At 41.1% G+C, this 17206-nt stretch overlaps 1 long non-coding RNA gene across 1 annotated transcript in view; it reads left to right on the top strand.

The window, feature by feature from the left end:
- Positions 1-357: 357 nt before the first annotated feature.
- The window catches only part of LOC144262189 (uncharacterized), a 160016-nt gene continuing 143167 nt past the window's right edge, over positions 358-17206 (top strand). Inside the window, exon 1 of the long non-coding RNA XR_013345501.1 lies at positions 358-436. This is a non-coding gene — a long non-coding RNA (uncharacterized LOC144262189). The remainder of the gene's footprint in view (positions 437-17206) is intronic.

Raw genomic sequence — 17206 nt, 5'->3', positions numbered from 1 at the left:
TGATTATACCTTGACCAAGAAATTTGGACCGTGACAAAAAATAATTGACTACCCCAGCTCTTATGCTTTTCCTAGCAAAGAAATAGGCACTACCTAGAACAGTGAGGTTCTATCATCACCCCAGCTCTCCAGAAAGCTGGAGTTTAGTCATCTTCATCCTCAGCAGATCATCATCTGGAAGGACATCCCAGCGATGACTATTAAGTCCTTTTTAGGCTTGGTCTTTACTTAGTTATTTTGATAGATGGGACTGGGTCTCTTATCTATTTTTTTTTTCCCTGCAGGACAAAATAAGTGCAATGTGGTGCCAGGATGCTGTCACAATATTTTACTTCACATGTGACCTTGTTGCTCCAACACATCACACCGTGGAGATCTATTGTGAAGTTACACATGAAGTCACAGTCTTCAATCATCCTCAAGCTCTGCAAGTTAGGTGAGGCTAGTGGGATGTAGGTCACCCCCTTTGAAAATTGGGGCTAGACCATAAATTTCAGGATGTCTGGAAAGCCTTGTTGGGTCTCGGGCAACATTTCACCATTTGTTATGGCATTTCAAATGCCTATGTGGTTTTTTTTAGTGTGAGAAATATAGTCCATGAAAATGGTGGATTTTCCCAACTTCTACTCTTTAGTTATTTGAGAGGAATTGGGGGTCAGTGAGAAGCAGAGAGAGCTGTGGGAGGGATCTTGCACTTTGGAGAAGGACAGAAAAATGCCTAGCATCTATAGGAGTAAGGGATACAGACTTGGGAAACAATAGGCTGGAGGAAAATGGTGATAGGAATGAAGCCCCCAAGGGATGATGATTGAGCTCCTATTCTCTTTCTGCATTTGATCTCCATTCTGTGCAAGGGTCGAAAATATGACTCTTAGGGAAATCTGCCTGTGTATTTCAAAAGCACCTATCTCTGTGGTATCTGAGTATAATACTGTATATTTGATACTGGAGATATTTCTACTTAGTTTGAACTGGAATGGGAACCTATGAAAACTCTTCAGAGCCCATAGGAGAACAGCCAAATGATGGTGAAACACCCCACTGGTTCAACAAGGTCCAAAAGCATATTTTTTTCATTAATTTGCCTACCCAAGTCAAGACAAAGCATTGCATGCAGGAATCTCTAATCTTCATCGTGTTTATCTCTATATTAAACACGAGGAGGATGGTTGGATTGTAGAACTCTGTGAATAGCATTCAGCCAACCGTCAGCTTTATTCCTAGACCAGTCCTGATTTATTCACTGCCCTTTATGGAAAAGGCTTGTGTTCCTGAAGTGTGTGGGGGTCTCCGCTATGGCTTCTGGCAACTGAGGATTTATTTATTTATTTTTTTAAGCAAAGCACAAATGATTACCCAGAGTCAATTGTCTCTGGCCTCCTGTCTGCAGAATCTCTTTTATGAAGTAAATGTTTATGCTTTCAGACTCCCTCCAGACCTGTATAATCATTCAACACATGGCAAGGCCCAAACTGCAGGATAAATCTGTTCTAGCAGTTAGCTATGTAGTAAATACATTCTCCAAAATCCTCAGCTAAACCACGAGAATTGGAGGGACACCAAACCAAAACATTCTTTTCACTTAGAGACTGCTAAAGTGGCTGAGAAACTGGATATTTTGCAGAGAAATTGGCTTTTTCCCCCCTTCACTGATTTTTCCTTGAAGTCTGCAGTGGTGGAATGAGTGAATTATTTCCTGGGGCAGCTGCTGTTTAACATCCAATACTTTATTCTTTGAGCTTGTAAAATAAGCAAATCAAAGTGAGAAAGTGGCAGGTTTCTCAGAATTCCTGGGAATCAGACAACGCTTGAGATTTCATGTTTATTTTCTTGGCATGTGCTAGATATGTCCCTCTTTTCTTTCAGCTACTGTAGGCTCCACTGACTCTCCCCCGCCTCCCCCTTTTCTCCAAAACAGATTAAATATAGCTATGATACAGGGCCTCAAGGGAGGCTAGGCAGGAGGGAGTGGAAGAGAAAATGGTACAGAAAGAATACTTCTAGCTCCATGAGGGATGGAGATGAGATAAAAGAAGCTTTGTACATCTGTATCAAAGGGAATGCTGTAAGACATCAGGACTGGGCTGCAAAAATCAGTTCTACAGGCAGATTTTCAAACCCTCAAGTCAGAGAAATGGGATTTCTGTAAAATTCCAATCTCTGATTCATCGCAAAGTTCAGAGATATTTGGATTTAGGGGACATATCCAGGTCCATCTCTCTCTCAAACAGAAAACCCTGCAAAACCAGTATTGCAAAACATGCTATAGGATGGTATGGCATAGCCTAAGAATAACTATTATAGGATCAAATGACTTTGAAAAATCACCTATATCGTTTTATAGATTGAATTTTCCTGTACTCTAAGCTTAACATTTTCTTTGCTGTTATGTACTCCCTATTGAAAATGGAATGAGTGGGCAAGCCACAGGTTCACCTACCCCTTCACCATGATTACTGAAGAAACCTCTTATTTCACACATCTGTTTAAAAACGTTCCCCACCCAGGTGTGTAGCAGGAACAGGCAGAATTGTTGCAAAGTAGGTTTAATTCCACAGTTGTCATTTTCATGTGTAATGTCATTTTCATGTGTAACATATTTATACCCGTACATATATACACCTACTGCTCAGAGGACTCTGAGATGTAGATGAAGATGTAACCAGTAGGGATGGAGAGAGAACTATTAAGACGACATTGAGAAGAGCATTAAAAAGATGTATGAATTCTGAGATTGCCAGCCCAGTTATAGACAAAAAAACTAGCATGGCATAAATAAATGATTCTCTTTACCTAAGGTACTTTTCACCACAGTCTGCCTATCCTAAATATTGAAGGGACACCACAAAACAAGTAGCAGTGGAAAGGCAAAGTAAAACTTGAAAAACATAGGGAGGACCAGAGGGTTATATATGGGAGACAAGAAAGGCAACATGTGGGTTGTTCTGCTCTGGAACTGAAGCTGAAATTTGCTGCTGAATTGCCATCTAACATTTCCAAAGAAGGCAGAGGCAAAAGGACCTGCCCCGTTGCTTGCAAGCAACTACACTTGGATTAGCAGTTTGAAATGCACTTACAAGTCCACCGAGCCATGGCACTGACTCCAGGTGCAATGTCCCTGTAATCTTCCTGTAATCTTCTGAAGAATACCTGCTATTGCATACAGTTGCTCAATAACATGATCCTAGTGGTTGAAGTTAGAGGGAGGGATTCAGCAGGTTCTGAAGAGACGGTGGGATGAAACACACTGTAAAAATGTCAGCCACATTAAGTAATATTGCCCACAAGTCGTATACCTCCTATATCAAAGCCATTGAGATGGTGATTCCCATGGGCAAGAATTATAGAGGCCAAATGACTTGTAAAATGAGCTAGGTAATTTTTTAGTTTTGTAGACTAAATCTCCCTGCCTACTCCATTTAAGTCACTATTCTGTTTACAATGTGGTGTTTATGAATGCAGGGGCTTCGCCTCCGATTTTGGGCGCAAAAGGGGTGGCAAATAGTTGCCTGTGTAGGGCGTGTGCACACACCTACAGTCCAGCTACTTCCATGCAATTCAACTGACTGGCCACAAGAAACACGCTGGCAGGTATAAACAAACCAATGGTCAGGTCACAGGTGTTGGCAACGTAGTATAACATATGTGACAGGGTCGGGCCAAATGGCTACAGAAAAGTAATAGAAGGCAGATATATTAGCCCCAGGTTAAGTAGGTCCCTTTTCCCTGGGTCAGGTAACAGGGAAGGTTCCAGAACAATCAGGAACCTTCTGGAGACAATTAAGGCAGACAGGCTGATTAGAACACCTGCAGCCAATCAAGAAGCTGCTAGAATCAATTAAGGCAGGCTAATCAGGGCACCTGGGTTTAAAAAGGAGTTCCCTTCAGTTTGTGGTGTGCGTGGGTAAGGAGCTGGGAGCAAGAGGCGCTAGGATCTGAGAGTGAGAATGCGGACTGTTGGAGGACTGAGGAGTACAAGAATTATCAGACATCAGGCGGAAGGTCTTGTGGTGAGGATAAAGAAGGTGTTGGGAGGAGGCCAAGGGAAAGTAGCCCAGGGAGTTGTAGCTGTCGCACAGCTGTTCCAGGAGGCACTCTAGACAGCTGCATTCCACAGGGCCCTGGGCTGGAACCCGGAGTAGAGGGCGGGCCCGGGTACGCCCCAAACCTCCCAACTTCTGATCAGAGACAGGAGGAATTGACCTGGACTGTGGGTTCATGAAAATGGCCAAACTGAGGGCTGCTGTGAAGCTCCAAGGCGAGCAAATCTGCCAATAAGCACAAGACCCACCAAGGTAGAGGAGGAACTTTGTCACACATAGCATAAGCATATTTGAATAAGAAGCAAAGGCAGGGGATGGGAAATGACAAATATGATTACAATTACACTATTACATTGATAAAACCTTTCCCACATAATTAGGGTTTATCAAAAATCAGAAGCTTGCATGGGAGGTAGAGCAATGTTAATTAATTTTGTAGAGTGCTTTGAGCTGTGCATGAAAAGTAGAGTTGTTTTACAAAATTATGTTAGTGTAATCTGTAATAATAGTCCAAAATGCTGTCATTTAGAATAATGTTAGTGCAGCATTTGGGATCATTGCTGTAGCATATACTTTTTTTTTTAACTATAAGGGGGAAGTACAAATTATTATATTATCAAAGCAGAACATGAGGCATGTTCATTAAACACATTTTTTAAAAAGAAAGTCTTTTTTTCTGATGCTGATAGGTGTGACTTGAGCACAGAGACACAAAGAAATCAAAGTTCTTATTTGCAACACAGAGGAATTAAAAATCTTCTAATAGCTATTCCTGGCTCCGCCACAGATTTGCTGCATGATCTTGGTCAAGTCACTTAATTGATTTGTTTTTATTTTCATATCTGTAACATGGGGAATAAAACATTCATTAATGTTTGGAAAATGAACTAAGAGCTGGATTTAAAAATCGCTATAGTAGTGTGGCAAAGAGTCCTGTTGCACCTTATAGACTAACAGACGTATTGGAGCATAACCTTTCGTGGGTGAATACCCACTTTGTCAGATGCATGTAGTATATAGTGAAATATCATGTTATCGCAAACAACTGATTACCTTAGGAACAAATACATCCCTACATTCATGTAGATGGCCCTACTACTAAAGAATTAGTGAAAGAGAGAATTGTAAGAAGAGTCCTGGAAAAAATTATATGGAAAGTTGTACAGAAAAGTTATATGGGAAAAAACCATCAAGGAAGGTTGTGAAATCGTCTTCACTGGACATGTTTAAGGCTAAGTTAGGCATCAGTCTACAAGGGATGGTTTAGGTGCCCCTGTGGTATTTGAATACTAGTTTTTTCTCAGTACTGTACATTGCATCTGTTATTACTTTTCACTAGGGCTGTCAAGCGATTAAAAAATTAATCGTGATTAATCACATTGTTAATAATAGAATAGCATTTATCTAAATATTTTTGGGTGTTTTCTACATTTTCAAATATATTGATTTCAGTTACATCACAGAATACGAAGTGTATAGTGCTCAATTTATATTTATTTTTATTACAAATATTTGCACTATAAAAACAAATAGTATTTTTCAATTCCCCCATAGCAAGTACTGTAGTTCAATTTCTTTATCATGAAAGTTGAATTTACAAATGTAGAATTATGTAAAAAATCCTGCATTCAAAAACAAAACAATGTAAAACTTTAGAGTCTACAAGTCCACCCAGTCCTACTTCTTGTGCAGCCAATTGCTCAGACAAACAGGTTTGTTTACATTTGCGGGAGACAATGCTGCCCGCTTCTCGTTTACAATGTCACCTGAAAATGAGAACAGGCATTCACATTCAGGGCCGGATTAAGACCTTTAGAGGCCCTAAGCACTGAAAAGATTATGGTCCCCCCCCCATATGTAATTCAAAATAAAAACAATACTATACCATAAAATAAAATAACTTACATGTATGCTGAAATTAAAATAGCTTCTTTCTAGATTTTCTGATTGCAAAATTCTGGATAAGTTCATCGAAGCTGACTCGACGAAGCATGTTCGCTTCCATACACAGTAGGGAAAGTGAATCAAGTCTGTCCTGACACATTGTTTTTTCTCTGAGGGTTTTTTATTCTTTTCAGCTGAGAAAAAGAGCGTTCTGCGGAGCAGTTAGTAATAATTAATGTTAGAAAAATACATAGTGCGATCTCTACATTTGGAAATACACATTGTATTCCGTCTTTCAGTATTGTGTCATGAAGATCAATGTGACTGAATTTCATTTTTCCTGTTTCATTAAACTTTGCGCGCATTTAACAGTGGAACTGCTGTACTTCTCCACAGAGATTCATGTTCAAGTCAACAGGGTATGAGTCAACTAGCTTTTGGGAACCTTGTGAATCTTGTTCATCAGATAAATCCATATCGTTTAGAAAAGAAAATCTACTTGATACTACTTGGTACACTTCACCTCTCCTCTTCATATGAGCTTCAAGTGTATCAATTATAGCGTAGTAAGTAGATAACATGAAATTTGTCTCTAGGATTCAATGCTGTTTCTGTTTCTGTTGCACTACTGTCATTTGCTTGTTTTTTCCTGATTCGCTTGTGAGACTGGGCTTCTTTGTAGTTAGTATCAGGCAAGATATCTTTTGATATGTCTTCAAATCTTTTGAAATCATTCCTCAAAGTATGTAAGTGGTCTGCTAATGATTGACAGAGGTCTGCACATGTTTTCAAATCCAATTCTTTTTCTTGGAGAGCTTGACTTGTGTGGTAAAAGTGTTGTAAAATTTCATTCCACATGGTCAACATGAATACAAACTCTAGTTCTTGCATCTTGTTTGCAATGTTTTCTGCCTCTCGTATAGTTTTTCCCTTTTTTGATTTGTCTTCAGCTACACTTTCTAATGCATCCACAATCTTTGAGTAGACTCCAGAATTGCACTTGTTGTCGCTGCATGTGCCTCCCAGCGAGTATTAGAAAGAGATTTCAACACACGATCATTGCCCAAATATTTTTTAAGACCTGCCCATCGGTGTGTTGAGGCAGAGAAAAATGTATAAAGTAACTGGACTGTTGAGAAAAAACTTACTCCCACAGGACAACAATCTTCAGCACTGCGGCCAACAAGATTGAGAGAGTGTGCAGCACATGGCATGAATATGGCATATTTGTTCTGTTCTAAAAGCTTCTTTTTGTGGACAATATCTTGTTTGTTTGCCATCTGGTAAAAGTCCGACGTGATTTCTCAAATGGCCCAGTGTGGTGTTGACAGTCATTTGGTCCACGATCTATCCAGTAAGCTACATAATCGGTACTGATATCAACCCACATACAAGGATCTTTTCTCCTATTATTTACAGCATGAGCAGGTTCAGTCTCTGGCACATCCACACCTTCTAGAACAATGTCTGTTTTACCACCAGGAGTAGGATGATCAGTTACAGTCTCTCTGACACATCCACATGTTCTGGAATGGTGTTTGTTTCACCAATAGAAGAAGGGTCAGTCTCTGAAATACCTACAGGTTTTGGAACAATGTCTGTGCTACTGAGAGAAGATGTTGCTTCTGATGGATTCACTTTGAAAAATGATGTCAGCTTTGGAAGATTTTGTAAAATTTCACTAGTTTTTTTTTCTTTTCTTCTGCCAGTTTACGTTTCTGTGCTCCACTCAGTTGGTTACGTTTCATCCTGCCCCTTATCTCAGTTATCTGAACTTAAAAAAAGCCAAAAACACCAAATTACACAATGTACACTATTTTTGTGTGTGTGTGTGTGTGTGTGTGTATGAAAGGGGAAAAAAACGAATCAAGTACGTATATCTCAGAAGAATAGATCAATAATAAAACATAAATTTATTGCAATACATGACAGGATCTGATTTCCTGGCATTATTTCGATCTACGTTAGTAGGATGCCCCCCTGGTTTAGGTGGGGATAAGTAATAAAAAGAGAAAAGAAAAACAGGGGAAGAATGTGTAGTGGAGTGTAAGGAAGTCTAACAAAGTTCTGACTTTTTTCCCATGATGACTATTTTGATGCTTTTTTTGAAATATCAAATATCAAATTTTAAAACAAAATCTTTTTTGTTTTTGTGCCCCCTGCTTTGCTGGTGCCCTAAGCACGTGTTTAGTCTGCCTATTGGGTAATCCAGCCGTGTTCACATGGCACTGTTGTAGCTGGCGTCACAAGATATTTATGTGCCAATTGCCCTAAAGATTCATATGTCCCTTCATGCTTCAACCACCATTCCAGAGGACATGTGTCCATGCTGATGACAGGTTATGCTCAATAACAATCCAAAGCAGTGTGGACCAAGGCATGTTCGTTTTCATTGTCTGAGTCAAATCCCACCAGCAGAAGGTTGATTTTCTTTTTTGGTGGTTTGGGTTCTGTAGTTTCCACATTGGAGTGTTGCTCTGAAAGCATGCTCCACACCAAGTCCCTCTCAGATTTTGGAAGGCACTTCAGATTCTTAAATCTTGGGTTGAGTGCCGTAGTTATCTTTAGAAATCTCACAATCCTTCTTTGCGTTTTGTCAAATCTGCAGTGAAAGTGTTCTTAAAAGAAACAATATGTAATAAATTTCATTTGGTATTCTATTGTTTAACACTATGATTAAAACTGTGATTAATCGTGATTAATTTTCTTAATTGCATTTAATTTTTTTGAGTTAATTGTGTGAGTTAACTGCCATTAATCGACAGCCCTACTTTTCATTGAACGTTGTCAGCCTGATTTTTAAAATTCCAGGAGCCCAGGGATGCAGGTAAAAATACACATGCAATTGTGTGCCTAATTTCTAGACGCAATTACTTGTAAAAATTAGTAATCCTCAATGCCAGTAAGAAAGCTGAGAGAGCCTGGCTCTGAATCAAGTACTTTAGTCAATGAGGAACTGCCTCCAGTTCCAGAAATAGCAACTGTAACAAGCAAACACGCAAAAGCCGATAGTTGTCAAAGGTTCTTGCAACAGGAAAATCTCAGAAATCAGTTCTTCTTTTTAATTTTTTTTAAAGACTACATAAAATGAGTATGGGCTGAAACGGACACAGTGAGGGGGTTTTGCTGTTTGCTAAATATGCGGTCAGCGTGTGAGAAGAGGAAGAAAGTGCAACATATGGCATTAGTACATAATATGAACGTGGCCTCACACAGTGGAGGTAGATCATTCTTCTGACCAGATGACAGCAGGATGATTCTGTTTCTGAGTCTCAAGTAGCAGTAGTACTGATATGATTAGTAGACATCTTTTTTTAAACTATTGCATCAGCTTCTAGGAGGAGAAACTTCTGCTTCACCATTTGAAGTGCTAGACAGTGGTGGTTCCTTTTAAACTATTCTGCACCATTTTTATTTGTTGTATTTATATTTACTAATTATGTTTGTTGCAGTAGTGCCTAAGGACCGACAAGGATGGGGCCCATTATGCTAGGTGCTGTAAATTGCTGCTTGGTTCCACCCCAGAGAGAGCTGCATTTCAGTGGCTGAGGAGCCATATTAGATATATCAGGAGATGTGGAAAGATCTACTGTCACAAGATGTCACCTTGCCCCTCAAGTTTGTTTGTTGCCTGTTGTCATTGCACAGTGCATGCTTCAGGATGCAAGGCTGTATGTATGCTTGTCGAAAGTGTTATCATTCAGTTTTCTATGTTCTACACCTTTAAATGACAGGAGGCTTCCTGCCAATGTGCTGTTAGGTCCTCCATTTTGGAAAGCACTTTCACTTTCTAGATGGCTGTTCAGATAAAACAAGGCAAACACATGATGTTCTTGTAGGGAGATTTTTACATTCGTTCTTTTTTGGATTGTTTTCCTTACTTTCAGTCTGAATGACTTGTTAGATTAGATGGTTACTCTTTTTAGATATGGAAGAACAGTAAGGAAGAATCCAGCCAGAGCACTGACCACACCTACGGGACAGAACCCCTGCCTGAGCCTTTCACTGAGGAGCTGCCTGTGGCTTAAGTGCAGAATCTGTCTCCTCAGATGCTGAAGGGTTGCTGACCTCTCCTCTGGACAAACTGTGGTGCATTGTGCCAGACACGGTCTAAGATCCAAAAGGTTTTTAAATAAAAACCAACCTAAATCAAAGATGAATGGCACACAGAACATACCTATGCCTGTGGTTCCTAAGCCTTGCCTAGGTAGGCCCAAACCTTTCAAGTTATCACATATGAGGTGCTCACATCATTAGTGAACTGTCAGGCAGAGTCTCAGGCCCTCTCTCTCTTGCTGATTCACCTCATTCAGCCCCTTGTGCCACTGAGCTTCAGTCTTGCAGAGAGACCCCACCTCCTTCTCTCCCAGGTATCTCTCATAGTGTCTATGCAGGTCTGCAAATTTGATTTCTTTAAAGAGGTCAGGTTTTAACCAGTATTGTCAGACTAACTATCCTGTTCCTATTTGAATAAAACATGGGACTCCAATTTCTGTGAGGGTGTATTCTCTTGAGAAGTGGATTAATCTCCATTTTCCTTGGAAAACAGGGTGGATTTCCACCTCCCATCTCTTAAGAAACGTTAATGCAAAATCTTGTTGGAACTTTCATAGATGATTTACCTGCCTTCTCCACAGACAATTGCTTTCTTTCTTACTGATGCTGATTCATTAATAAATAGATGTGTCTCTGTTTGAAATGAAAGGTTTCAGAGTAACAGCCGTGTTAGTCTGTATTCGCAAAAAGAAAAGGAGTACTTGTGGCACCTTAGAGACTAACCAATTTATTTGAGCATGAGCTTTCGTGAGCTATAGTGAGCTATAGCTCACGAAAGCTCATGCTCAAATAAATTGGTTAGTCTCTAAGGTGCCACAAGTACTCCTTTTCTTTTTGTTTGAAATGAAGTTAGAATCCTTCCCTCCCCAGGGCATCTCTGCCTTCCCTTGCATACTTGTTGGACAATAGGTCATTCTCTTTTAGCTGATGTTTCTCAATTTTCAATAATCCCCTCCATATCAAATGATTTTTCAGCTGACGACACTATCCACTCCATCACACAAGGACTGCCCAAGCCCAGCTTCTGCTTATGAAGAACAAATTGTGTCAACTTCAGGAAACAGGGAGTCTCCCAAGTCCTCTGTTTTTGCCAGACCTTAACCTTACTCAGATCCAGAAGTTCCTTTGCTTTGTGTTGACCGTTGTCATATCCGTGCCAAGAATCTAGGCTATGCTATATCCAAGGAAAAAGTGAACTATGATGAGAGGCAGAGTTGCAATCAAATGTAGGTGACACGAGTAACACAATACTGCAAGTCTTGTATGGCATTTAGTAGGAGCAAAGCCCTAGGCTTCACCAAAGGTAGGTAAAATAGAATGGATCTGAAGTGTTTGAAAGTGTAGTTCATAAGGGTGAATGGTGACAACAACTCTGTCTTGTTTTACCGGTGATAGGTGGTGGTCACAGTTCTGTAATTTCTTGTTTGAAATTTCTCTTGTGCTGCTTCAGAACTACAGGCTTGCCAGAGACACTTACATCTCTCTTGCATAATGACAGGTTTCAGAGTAACAGCCGTGTTAGTCTGTATTCGCAAAAAGAAAAGGAGTACTTGTGGCACCTTAGGGACTAACCAATTTATTTGAGCATGAGCTTTCGTGAGCTACAGCTCACTTCATCGGATGCATACCGTGGAAACTGCAGCAGACTTTATATACACACAGAGAACATGAAACAATACCTCCTCCCACCTCACTGTCCTGCTGGTAATAGCTTATCTAAAGTGATCATCAAGTTGGGCCATTTCCAGCACAAATCCAGGTTTTCTCACCCTCCGCGCCCCCCCCCCCCCCACAAACTCACTCCTATTACCAGCAGGAGAGTGAGTTTGTGGGGCGGGGGGGGCAGAGGGTGAGAAAACCTGGATTTGTGCTGGAAATGGCCCAACTTGATGATCACTTTAGATAAGCTATTACCAGCAGGACAGTGGGGTGGGAGGAGGTATTGTTTCATGTTCTCTGTGTGTATATAAAGTCTGCTGCAGTTTCCACGGTATGCATCCGATGAAGTGAGCTGTAGCTCACGAAAGCTCATGCTCAAATAAATTGGTTAGTCTCTAAGGTGCCACAAGTACTCCTTTTCTTTTTACATCTCTCTGTGTATGCTTCTGGGGGCAGGGGCAGTATCTTACTGTGTGTTTGTATAGCTACAACAATAGAGTTCCAACCTGGCTGAGGCTTCTAGGTGCTACCACAATACAGATTAAGGAGCAAATTGTCAGTTCTCAGTGTCTCAGCTCTCCCACAATGAGAACTGGTTGGTATGGTAAAGCAAAGGAAGAGGAACTGTCAGCAATTCCCTGCACACAATTCATTGCACTTAAGGAAATAGTATTTGAGAAGTGGAATAAATTTACTGTAAACTGCCCAACGGCACTGCAGCTAAGTCAGCAAGTTGTGAAAATGATAGCATCTAGATTCACTCCCTTTTGTCATTCTTAGGCAGAGAGTAAATGTGTAGCATGCTTGAGCAGAGGTACTCAAAATTAGCCCAAAGGCCGTGCTGGCAACTGGTCAAGGCACAAGGGCCACACCCTTGTGTCCAAGAAGAGGAATTTGGCTATCTAAGTGGTGCAGTCAAAGCAGACTTCTCCACTGGGTTCTAATCGGAATGGGGCATGATCTTGTTGAATCATTACACCAATGTGAAAAATCACTCTTGTCAAGATAGAGTAGTGCATGATGGGACACACAAGCTGCACCTGCATATTAAACATATGTGAGTGCTAAAATGTGTCCCATTATAGCCAGTAATCCCATCTATACTGGAGAATATGGGTTCTTGCAGTACCCATCAAAGCACCTGGAATTCTTATTACAGAAAACTGGGCCAAGTTCTCTTTTGCTCTACACTTTGTGTGGTCATAAACACCAGAGTAAAGTGTGTAAAACACTACAAAATCAGAAGGTAACCATTTACACACACCTTGCCGTCACTTTGCACAGCTGTCAATACCTGCACAAGGCTCATAGCAACAAGGAAGCTGGATGTTTGCGTCCACACACAAAAGGGGCTTGAATGTTCCCATGTGTTCTCATTAACCACTATGGGTGGGATTTTTCAAAAGTGCTCAGCGTTGGCCTAGTTCTGTGCCCATTGAAATCAAAAGAAGCCTTATTACTGACTTCTGTGGGATCAGTTTTATGTCAGTGCTGAGTGCTTTTGAAAACCCCACTCAATGACTGCATCAGCTCTGGGCAAGACTTGAGATGCTTCTCCACAACTGGGTGTTATAGCTGTACTGGTGCAGACTGTCCTTTCGGCTCCATCCCACAATGCTTTTCCCTCATGTTGTTCACCACCTCAGCCAGCTGGTCTGAGAGTGGCTCAGGCAACATTTGTGTGGTTTCAGCTCTATTCCCAACCCAGTGCCCCTCACAAACAATAAGTAGGACACCGCTAATCAAGCAATTATAGATTTTACTGTGTTTTAAATTATTTTTCTGACAAAAATATTTTGTATAAAATAATGAACTTTTTAAAAAAAAAGCAGTTGTATTTTAATTATCTTAGTCCTCTCTCCCCTGAATATTAAAAATGACCCTTTTTACAATTTTTGTGAGATTTCTGCAGTCTTTTTCATTTTTTACTTTTCCCCCTTATTTCTTCTACCGCTGAAAAACATCTGGTGGTCATGGTGAATCATAAACGGAATATGAGTCCAACTATGTAATGCAGCTGGAAAAAAGGCAAATGTGATTCTGGGATGTGCTGACAAGAATGTCAAATGTAAGACACCAGAGGCAATTGTTCTGCTCTGCTTGGCACTGGTGAGGCCTCAGCTGAAGTACTGTGTCCGATTCTGGGTGCCACACTTTAGGAAAGATGTGAGCAAATTGGAGAGAGCACAGAGAACAACAAAAATGAACAGAGGTTTAGAAAACAGGATCTATGAGGAAAGGTTGAAAGAACTGGGCATTATTCTAGAGAAGAGAAGACCCAAAAGTATGTCCACAGTGCAGCTGGAGGTGTAATTGCCAGCTTGGGTAGACTTACCAGCGTTAGCTCTGGTTGAGCTAATGCACTAAAAATAGCCGTGTAGCAGCACTGCAGCAGTGTGAGTGAGAGGATGGCCACTAGAGTATATACCTAGGATTTCAGATGGGATCGTACTCGGGTGGCTAGCCCATCCTGCTGTTTGCGCTGTGGGGGCTATACCTCTAGTTTTTGCACACTAGCTTGATCAGAAAGCTGGAAATTACATCTAAAGAGGGGACATAAGTCTTCAACTATGTAAAAGGTTGTTATAAGAGCATGATGATCAATTGTTCTCCATGTCTGCCAAGGGCAGGACAAGAAGTAATCGGGTTAGTTTGGGGCAAAGGAGATTCAAGTTAGATATTAAGAAAAACGTTCTACCTGTAAGGATATTTAAGCACTGGAACAGGTTAACTAAGGTGGTTGTAGAACCCTTGTCATAGGTGGTTTTAAGAACAGGTTAGACAAATACCTGTCAGAGATGGTCTAAGGTCCTGAGGACCCCCTGAGGTCCCTTGCAGCCCTACATTTCTGATTCTATTAGTCTCCTGAGAGAGAGAAGACAGACCCAAAGAAGTTGGGCTCTAAAGAAAAGAGCAATGGGTGCTGCAGCACTTTCAGTGCTGTCAATGAAGAAAAGAAGATGATGCAGCTGAGTCGTGGTGATAGGCCAGCTGGGCCTCCCCAGGCCTCAAATTAGCTGTGGTATGGCAGAGAGAACAGGGAGGCTTAGTCACCAGGGGCAACCACACCTCAGATGTATCGTACAGTCTTCTCGTCACAGATACACATGCCACGTTGACGAAGAGAATGGAAGGAAACTGTCCTCATGTGGTTGGAATTAGGTGTTTTTCCTCTCATATTTTTAGATGTCAAGCTCTTATTGGTTTTTAGGTGGTAAGCTCTTTGGGGCAGGTACTGTACCTTCTTTGGGGTTTGTATGGCATCTAGCACAGGAAGGGTGGTCTTGTGGTTAGGGCACTGATTTAGGATGTGAGAATGGGGTTCAGTTCACAGGTTTGCAACAGAATTCCTGTCTGACCTTGGGCAAGTAACTTAACCTCTCTGTGCCTCAGTTCCCCATCTGTAAAATAGGGTTAATAGTATTTCCTCCTCCCCCTCCCCCCTGCCCCCGTCTTGTCTTCTTAATCTATAAGCTCTTCCAGGCAGAGCCTGTCTTACTAAGTGTATGGGGCCCCATACTGCTAGGTGTTCTATACAGTCTTTGTGGGGGCCGCTTGGTGCTACCAAAATATTTATACTGATAACTGTGGAAACTACCACAAGCAAATAGCAAATTGCTATCTGATAATAGTTAACAGACCAGTTTCACCATTCATCCTGGATGAGGCCTGTATTTCTAAATGGATAGTGACAACACATCACTTGCTTCTGTGTTTCTTCATGGTGAGAAGTAAATGGGGTCACTTTCTCATTTCTCAGTACTGGCATGAGGGCATGTGAGAGTACATAGTACAGCCTCCTTTGATTTGGCATGAGGAATGTGAGAGCAGGTTTACATCTTTCAGAAACTCCCAGTCTGGTTACTTGGTATCTTGGGAAACGTTCTCCAGGGAGTGCCCACAACTGGCTTGACCTTCTGAAATTGCAGTGTGTGTATTATGCAGGATTGTTGTAGCCATGCTGGTCCCAGGATATTAAAGAGACAAGGTGGGTGAGGTAATATTTTTACTGGACCACCTTCTGTTGGTGAGAGAGACACGCTTTCAAGCTTACACAAAGCTCCTCTTCTTCAGGAAAGCATCTCTCTCACCAACAGAAGTTGGTCCAATAAAACATATTACCTCACCCACCTTGTCTCTCTATTGTTTGCATTGTTTATAGTAAGCCCCAGCTGCACAATTCAGATCCAGATTTCAATTACACATAACTAAAAAAACTTCCACAACTTTTGGTGTGTTTGGGTCTGTGGTTTTGGCATGGCCCTTTACAGCGAGAGGCACAGACTGGGTGTTAAACCGAGATCCAGATTCACATTCTCAGCCCTCCTCCCCCTGCATGTTCTGGGCTGTTTGGATCCATCTGGGGTCTTGGTTTGGCAGATACCCTTATCTCTCCATTTCCCTGATGCCATTATTCTGACCCCTATCTGAGGCGGTTGCTGTGCATGGCATATCCTTTCAAAGAGGTGCGTTATCTGTTCTACCTAGTATGCTCTTCACTTTAACAAATTTTTAAAATAGCAAAGGGTGTGTGGTGCAATGGGCAACTACAAAGTGCCCTTTTGGGGCCATATCAATTCCTCTTTTGAGGCAAATGCAGGTGTGATGTTGAGGCTGCATAAATCTTTATATGGAGCCTGGAAGCATCTGAAGAAGTCACATTTTCACCCTTCACTGTCATTTCTCCTACTTGACTCAGAAACACTATTGCAGGGGAAATGAATCTCTCAGCTGATGTGTGCCTGTTCTAAACCAGATTGTTTCAGTGTAACTGGAGAGCTCTCTCCTCTTTTAACGGAAGGCACTCAAGTTCCCTGAAATAACAGAACATTTATTCAAGAAGTGCTTTGATTAGGAGAAAGAAAAGAAAAAAACCTCCACTCAATCCACTTCTGACGGTTTGCATTAGAAACTGGGAGCAGATTTCCAGTCAGCTGTATGCACAGGCTCTGGAGATAGATTTGATATTTCTGATGAGGGAGGTAATATTGTCAAAGCTATTGATGATGGAAGCCTTACCTACATAGTGGGGCAAATTCTTCCTTGTTACAGCTCCGTTGAGTTACTTCAGGAATGAATTTGGCCCACATCTCATTCTTTGTTGCTTTGGGCCAATTTGCTCTCCCTATTCTGCATTATGAGACTGGCTTCTACAAACTTGGTAGGCACATCCAAAAACCTGTCGTCTATTTTAGCTTAAGGAAAAAAAAAAATCCCAGCAACCACCTTTGGTACCCTGCCATTTAGAAACTGCAGCAAAATATGACAAGAAGAAGAATGCCATCTTCCATGTATTTCAGTGTTATAAACCCCAGTAAAGGGCAGCAAATGATTATTGCTCAGAAGGTATCCATGATAAGCAGAGCTGTATGAATAATCATTTTGTTTGCTGGTCAGCTGGGGTGGAGGGGGAGGGAAGAGGAGATGATCTCAGATAGACCTGAAATGCAAATAGGTTTTTAGCAAAACAAAAACTGGAAAAAAATAATTTCAGGTCAAATAAAATGTTTTGTTCAACCCTAAATAAAATGTTTAGTTCCAGTTCTGGGCATTTTTAACTGCTT

This window comes from Eretmochelys imbricata, chromosome 3 (assembly GCF_965152235.1).
Source record: "Eretmochelys imbricata isolate rEreImb1 chromosome 3, rEreImb1.hap1, whole genome shotgun sequence".
NCBI lineage: Eukaryota > Metazoa > Chordata > Testudines > Cheloniidae > Eretmochelys > Eretmochelys imbricata.
Note: the sequence above shows the minus strand (reverse complement) of the source record. Positions and strands in the feature narration are given on the sequence as shown.